Source organism: Ornithorhynchus anatinus, chromosome X3, assembly GCF_004115215.2.
Source record: "Ornithorhynchus anatinus isolate Pmale09 chromosome X3, mOrnAna1.pri.v4, whole genome shotgun sequence".
NCBI classification, from domain to species: Eukaryota; Metazoa; Chordata; class Mammalia; order Monotremata; family Ornithorhynchidae; genus Ornithorhynchus; species Ornithorhynchus anatinus.
This window is the reverse complement of record NC_041751.1, coordinates 1,365,828-1,373,748: the sequence shown is the minus strand read 5'-3', so window position 1 is coordinate 1,373,748 and position 7,921 is coordinate 1,365,828. Positions and strand designations below refer to the sequence as shown.

Below are 7,921 nucleotides of genomic sequence, written 5' to 3'. Positions count from 1 at the left end.
TATGCGCCTGGCACTGAACTAAACACTGGGCTAGATAACAGCTAATCGGGTTGGACACGATCCATGTTCACACGCGGCCTCACAGTATCAATCCCAGAGGCAGCGTGACTTAGTGGATGGGGCACGGGCTCGGGAGTCAGAAGGATCTGAGTTCTAATCCCAGCTCTGGCGCCTGTCCGCTGCATGACCTTGGGCAAGTCACTTAACTTCTCTGTGCCTCTGTTACCTCTTCGGTAAACAGTGGGAATTAAGAGTGTGAGCCTAGTGTGGGACAGGGGCTGTGTCCAACCTGATTAACTTATATCACTTAGAACAGTGCTTGGCATATAGTTAGCGCTTAACAAATACCGTTATCATTACTAATAATAATAATAAAAATGGGAAAGCACCAAAGTCAGAACTGGTACCTGGGTTGACTGCAATCTAAAAGGAGAACAGGATGCCTCTGGAATAAAGTGGGCTGGTCAAGAGTTCCCCACTCTCCATAATGTCCTGTTATTATGTTGTTGGGAGATCATGGATACTTCTTACGTGAGGGATCCAACTTTTTTTTTGGGGGGGGGTGGTTGTTAAACACTTATTTTGTGCCAAGCACTGTACTAAGTACTAGGTAGATGGAGGCCAGTCAGGTTGGACCCAAGGGGCTCACAGTCTTAATCCCCATTTTATAGTCGAGGTACCTGAGGCACAGAGAAGTTAAGTGACTCGCCCAAGGTCACACAGCAGACAGCTGGAGGAGCCGGTGGGATTAGAACCCAGTTAACTTCCACAGAAAGAGAAATTCGAATGCTCGAAGGTAACCGTAGCAAAAGCTTCTCCCTTCACACACAACAAGCGTCTCTCATCTACCCCAACAGGTAAAGCGCCAACTCAAAGAACTAGTAGTCACTCATTCATTCATTCAATCATATTTATTGAGCACTTACTGTGTGCAGAGCACTGTACTAAGCGCTTGGGAGAGTGACACATTCCCTGCAGTAGTAATGGAACCCTCTGGGTGCAAGGGACTGTACTAAGCACTTGAGAAACTACAACAGGAAATGAGAGACACATTCCCTGCTCACAGGGAGTTTAACTCCAACAGGCAAAGGCGAACATGAAGATATTTCTCTTGGCTCATCACTGTCGGAAAGGGCTAATCCCAGCTCTGCCACTTGTCAGCTGTGTGACTGTGGGCAAGTCACTTAACTTCTCTGTGCCTCAGTTCCCTCATCTGTAAAATGAGGATTAAGACTGTGAGCCCCACGTGGGACAACCTGATTCCCCTGTGTCTACCCCAGCGCTTAGAACAGTGCTCTGCACATAGTAAGCGCTTAACAAATACCAACATTATTATTATTATTATTAATCCCTGAACGTCATCAAAAATGGCTTCCCCGGGTAGCCTCAGGGAATAGCTTTAACCAAGCTGATTAAGCCCCCCCATCTGCTTTCCCTCCCCTGCTCCTGCTTTCAGATCTCCCCCCGGGGCAGACACTATTCAGAAGTTATGTTCCTCTGCCTGGCCAGACTATATAAAAAGATTGAGATTACAGTTCTCCGGAAGACCTCTCAACGTCTCTGAGAACGTTTTTAAGATGGCGTTGAATAAAAATAGGATGTGTGACAAAGGTAAACGTGGTGTGATGAAAAATAGCTTGCGATTTCGAAGTCAGAAGACTCCTGAAGGCCTTCCCGAGTCATGTAGCTGATTTGTGCCAGTCGCCATTCACCCAAAGTAGAAGTCCCAGGTACTTTCAGCCCAAATCATACTCGGGATGGTCCTCCACACTGAAGAAGCAGTGTGGCTCAGTGGAAAGAGCACGGGCTTTGGAGTCAGAGGTCATGGGTTTGAATCCCGGCTCTGCCACTTGTCGGCTGTGTGACTGTGGGCAAGTCACTTAACTTCTCTGTGCCTCAGTTACCTCATCTGTAAATGGGGATTAAGACTGTGAGCCCCACGTGGGACAACCTGACTCCCCTGTGTCTACCCCAGCGCTTAGAACAGTGCTCTGCACATAGTAAGCGCTTAACAAATACCAACATTATTATTATTATTAGATCAGTCTACTGATAGGATCCTAGCCAAGCGTGGGGGTGTGGCCAGAGTAACTCCAAGCAACCTCTCTCCATTCTGTGCTATGTTTCCAGAAAAGACTGCCCTTGGTGAGCCTACTTTGTTCTCTGCTTGCAGTGTCCGCGGCTGTTTTCTAAAATGCCTCCTGGTATTTAGCCCTTCCCCAAGTCAGCCAGCCGATCATACTTACTGAGCGCTTTCTGTGGGCAGAGGACTGTACAAAGTTCTTGGGAGAGTACGATACAACAACAGACAGATATTGGCTGCCCACAACGAGCCAAGTCTTTGTCCAACGAGAACAGTCAAGCTCCTGATTGTCGCCCACCCAACATTCCTCTGCCTAACCCCACTGCTTTGAGATTGGGCTTTACTGAGGCCTTAAAAACATTTATTCTGCCCTCCAGACTTGTGGGTGTCTAGTCTCAGTTCCTGATACAGCAGCCACTTGGCTATCCTGCTGTCTGTCATCTGTTCTCCTCACACGTCCCGCCCGAAGAAGCTGGCTTGCTGGGCACATTGCTTCTATTGCTAGTTTATTCTCCTGTCTTTCAGGACCCTTTTTTTAGTTCTTTTTTGCTTTTTATGGTATTTGTTAAGCACTCATTATGGGCGAGGCACTCTAGTAAGTGCTGGGGCAGATATGAATTAATCAGGTTGAACACAACCTCTGTCCCACACTAGGCTTACACTCTTAATCCTCGTTTTTTAAAGAAAAGGTAACAGAGGCCCAGAGAAGTGAAGTGACTTCCCCAAGGTCACAGAGCAGACGACTGGTGGAGCTGGGATTAGAACCCAGGTCCTTCTGACTCCCAGGCCCAGGTTCTATCCACTAGGCCACGCTGCTTTCTCGTGTTTGATCCCGTCCCGCCCCTTGGTGCTGAATCGGGTTCCTAGCCGATGCCGGTGAAACCGCTCGAAAACCCAGAGTTTAAGTCAGACTGAGAAATCTGGATCCTGAGCTTTGGGAAGTGAAACGCAGAATGGACGGCCTATGTTCCTCCACGGGGCTGTACGGGTAGATATACACAGATTATTGGAAGCCCTCCAGAGTCTTTCAAAATCTGGTCAGACCTATTTACGGATTAGCTAGCCTTCTTTAGCTCCTTTTCTCAGCAAGCTCGGGATTCGTGAGTCACCCCGAATTCTAGTGTAATCTCATGTTCAGACGAGCACGGGTCTTCACGCCGTCCAGTCCGTCGCCGGAGAACAGAATCGATTTGAGATCAGCGAGTCCAACTGCGTGGTTCCGGACCCCGCCGGACACCTGAGCCGGCCCCAAGAGAGGTCACGTGCGAGATCGGAGCGGGTTTAGATAGGTTTTTCCAATTCCTATGGTAACCCCGTAAAAGAACTGGTACCATGGGGACTGACCCGGCCTATAGAAACCTTCGGTCTTCATTAGAGCATCATTGAGAGGGAAACTGTACCAGGAGCACTCTGCAATAGCTGCCAATTATCTCTGTCTTGGAAAAGAAGCCGCTCTTTGTCTCCGGCGGAAACTCGGTCACGTTGCCAACTTTGCAGCCGGCGCCCTGGTATGACTACCCTGGTGCCGGTGGAAAACACCTCCGAAATGACAGCATCTGGGACGGAACCGTCATTTGCAAGCGACTTAGGGGTCGCTCCCCACTGAAGGAACTTTGCACTCATAATAAGCGTTCGAGTCGGCTGCTGTGGTCAAACCGAGACCGAAAGCGAGCTACATTTCTTGGAAACGAATCAAGTCTTGGCTGGTGTAGCTGGCGATAGAGCTAACCGAGGATGTGATTCCAAGGTTAGTATCGCTATCAGTAACACCAGTGACCGGGCTGACGGACGGGCTGACTAAGTGCACGGAACCTCAGAGTGAGCCCAGAAGAAGCCAAAGTCCCCCCTGCCCTCAAGGAATTTACCATCTAGGGGAAGCAGTGTGGCCTAGTGGAAGGAGCACAGGGCTGGGAGTCAGAGGACCTGGGTTCTAATCCGAGTTACCTGCTGTTTGACCTTGGGGAAGTCACAACTTCTCTGTGCCTCAGTTCCCTCATCTGCCAAATGGGGATTCAATACCTGTTCTCCCATCTACTTAGACTGGGCACCCCATGAGAGACCTGATTATAATAATAATTATTATTATTATGGTATCTGTTAAGCGCTTACTATGTGCCGAGCACTGTTCTAAGCACGGGGGTAGATACAAAGTAATCAGGTTGTCCCACATGGAGGTCACAGTCCTAAGCCCCATTTTACAGATGAGGTAACTGAAGCACAGAGAAGTTAAATGACTTGCCCAAGGTCACACAGCAGGCAAGTGGAGGAGCCGGGATTAGAACCCACATCCTCTGACTCCCAAGTCTGGGCTCTTTCCACTGAGCCATGCTGCTTCCTTTACCTTCTCTCTGCCCCAGCGCTTAGTACAGTGTTTGGCATATAGTAAGCACTTAACAGATACTATAATTATTATTATCTAATTGGGGAGACAGTAGTCAGAAATGTCAAATATGCAACTGTGAAGAGTGACAGAATGGAGATAAACCCTAGGCGCAATTGAAGAAATAAATAAAAAATAAAGGAAGAGAAAGAAAGTTCTCAAGTGCTGAGGAAGCTGCCTGGAATGACAGGACAGGGAAGGTGGAGGATTTGGAAATGCTTCCAAGACAATGGGACTTGGGCTTTGGGGGACTTGGGAGAGGGTGTTCGGAATCTGTCTAGAAACCAGTCAGTCGATCGATGGTGCTTATTGTGCGCTTACTCTGTGCAGAGCACCGTAGTAAGCACTTGGGAGAGTTGGTAAACATGATCTCTGCCTTCGAGAGCTTACAGTCTAGCAGGGGAGATGGATACTAAAAGGAAGCCTGGTTTTTCTCGGAGAGGAAATTTCTCCGACACCTGATCCAGAAACGGTATTGGTAAAGAAGGCTGCTATTATAGCACTTCCAATCATTTCCCTAGCTCCCTTTCTTCCTTTCAAGACTGAGATTTTCAAACTTGTAACCAACTTTGTTTTTTCCTCGGGCCAAATCTGCTCAATCTTAAAAAAACCAAGACAAAACAACAGGGCAGTTGCAAATAAAAAATAGTGAGGGTTTTGCTTTCAAAACATGCATTTTTTTCTGCTTAGAAACTGCAGAGATGGTAGAAGTCAAGAAGCTGGAAAATGTACCTATGCTTGGTCTTTACCTCAGGGAACACAGAAACAGCAGACGGAAGCCATTTGAAATGAATATTTTAAAAAAATGAGCCGGTGGGGGTCATTTCCACCTCTCCGTCCTGCTGTTTGATCACCTGCACTCTTTGGCCCCAGCTCAGAAGCAAGCGTCACCTTCGTAGTCACAGGACGGTGATGTGTGTCCGTCTACGGTGGGTCAGCGGGAATGGGAGCGGCTTTGTCCCTCACAGCGGTCCCCCTGCTTGGTGTCTTCCGCTCAGGAGGGAAGCTGGGATGGAGGGGGTTGGGGTGGAAGAAGGTTTGGTGGGAGTTGAATGGGCAGCTGTGGCCCATTCCATGACTCCCGGAAGCAAGGGCCGCTCCCCTCCCGCTGCGTTCCTTTCATTCATTCAATAGTATTTACTGAGCGCTTACTGTGTGCAAAGCACTGTACTAACCGCTTTCCTTCAGAGCTAGGCGGCTGGTCCCGTGTAACTCCTGCTTCTCTCCCAGCCTTGGGGAGAGCCCAGTTTCAGACCCCCTTTCCCAGCTAGTCTTAAAGGCCTTGACCCAAACCACTCATGGCTCAATTTCCCTGAGGAAATTCCCATTTAGTGTCACACCGGCCAGTGGAGAGAAGAGGGGACGACAGCACGGGAAGCTCCCAGCTGGGGAAGAAAGTCAGCCAATCATATTTATTGAGTGGTTTCTGTGCGCAGAATGCTGTAAGAGTGGAATATAACGATAAAACCGACCCATTCCCGGCCCACAGTGAGCTGAATTGTACTTTCCAAATGCTTAGTACAGTGCTGGGAACAGAGTAAGCGCTCAGTAAATACGATTTAAATGAGCTTCTAGTCTAGAGGGGAACTTGGTTGTCCCTATGGCTGCCCTTAATCCGGTTAGGAAGGCAGCAGGTAAATGCTGGTTGTGGATCTGCCTCTCCTTTTTAGATTGTAAACTCCTCATGGGCGGGTAACATGTGTTTGGGTTCGGTCGAACTTTCCCGGTACTTAGAACAGCGCTTTGCCCTCAGTAGGTGTTCAGTAAATCCCCCTGAGTTGTTGCCGAACACATTTCTAAACCTCTCAGAGCCAAAGACAAGATAGTGAGTGATGTCACTGGTTTGTCTTTAAATCGAAGAGATTTGGAAATGTGTTCATTTACACGATAAATTAGTATGAAAATGTAGTGATGTTCTTAAAATACTCCACTGAGCTTTCTCATAGTTATATTTGCTCAACAGATGGTATTGAAAGGAAATAGTTCATATTGAAAAGCTTTCTTTTAAAATAATTTTGTGTACTTTTTAGCAAATTTTACATTAAAAATGAAAGTTCTTCAGTCAACTGCCAGCAGACTGTCTCCATTGAGTCCTCTCTGGACTGTAAGCTCGTTATGGGCAGCGAACGTGTCTACCAACTCTATTATATTATACTTCCCCAAGTGCTTAATGCAGTGCTCTGCACATAGTAAGCACTCAGTAAATTCAAGTGATTGTTGATTGACTGATTCTCTGGCTCCTACTCCCTAGGTTCTGTTTGTACCCTAGGCAGGGGAGGATAGCCTTTCTGTCTGAAACGTGGCTTAGGTTACTCCACTACCAGCAAGATCCTAGCTGTAGTCCTTCTGACAGGTTGCCAAACAATATTTTAACCTCCCTGAATCATCATCATCCTCATCAATGGTATTTATTGAGGGCTGACTGTGTGCAGAACAATGTATCAAGCACTCGGGACAGCGCAATACAACAAATTGGTAGACACGTTCCCTACCCACAAAGAGCTTATCTTGCCTTATGCCATCGAGTCGTCTCCGACCCATAGCGACACCCCGGATTCATCTCTCCCAGGACACCCCACCTCCATCTGCGATCGTTCTGGTAGTGGATCCGCAGAGTTTTCTTGGAAAAAATGCGGAAGTGGTTTACCATGGCCTCCCTCCACACAGTAAATTCGAGTCTCCGCCCTCGATTCTCTCCCGTGTGGCTGCCCGGCACAGGTGAGTTTTGACTTGTTGCAGATTTCCTTCCACTCGCTAGACACTGCCCAAGCTAGGAATGGACCGGACAGGCCTCTGCTTGACTCTCCCTCCTGTAACCGAGACTGGTAGAGGACTGGAAACTCTCCAGGTGGGACCCTGAGAGGGGACAACGAGCTTATAGTATTAGTTATTATGGGCAGGAACTGTGTCTGCTAATTCTCCTGTAAAGTACTCTCCCAAGTGCTTAGAACAGTGCTCTGCACATAGTAACTGATCAATCAATACCATTGATTGATTGAGGGGGAGACAGACATTAATATCACTATTGATTAACAGATACTAATGTCAATAAATCACTCGTCTAATTCCTAATATGGCTTTAGATCCAACTGTGGGAGAGCAGACATGATCTTTGCAGTATGAATGAGACAATTTACGTGATTGATGTACCTGTCCAGAATTTAGGATATGTACACTGTGGGTAGGGAACGTGTCTACCAACTCTTTTATACGGTACTCTCTCCCAAACCCAGAGTAAAGTGCTCCGCACACAGTGAGTGCTCAATAAATAAGATTGATCGGTATTATTGAGCGCTCACTGTGTGTCGAGCACTGTACTAAGCACTCTGGAGAGTGCAGCACAACAGAGTTAGTAGATATATTTCCTGCCCACAAGGAGCCTACAGTCTAACTTCCCATGTGAGGACTAGACTAGACTGGTTTACTAGACCGTAAAACCATTATGGGCAGGAAAGGTG

At 47.6% G+C, this 7,921-nt stretch overlaps 1 non-coding gene across 1 annotated transcript; it reads right to left on the bottom strand.

The window, feature by feature from the left end:
• Positions 1-7,191: 7,191 nt before the first annotated feature.
• Positions 7,192-7,329, bottom strand: LOC114807719. The gene has a single exon (XR_003755794.1). It is a non-coding gene; the product is annotated as a small nucleolar RNA SNORA7 (small nucleolar RNA).
• Positions 7,330-7,921: the final 592 nt, after the last annotated feature.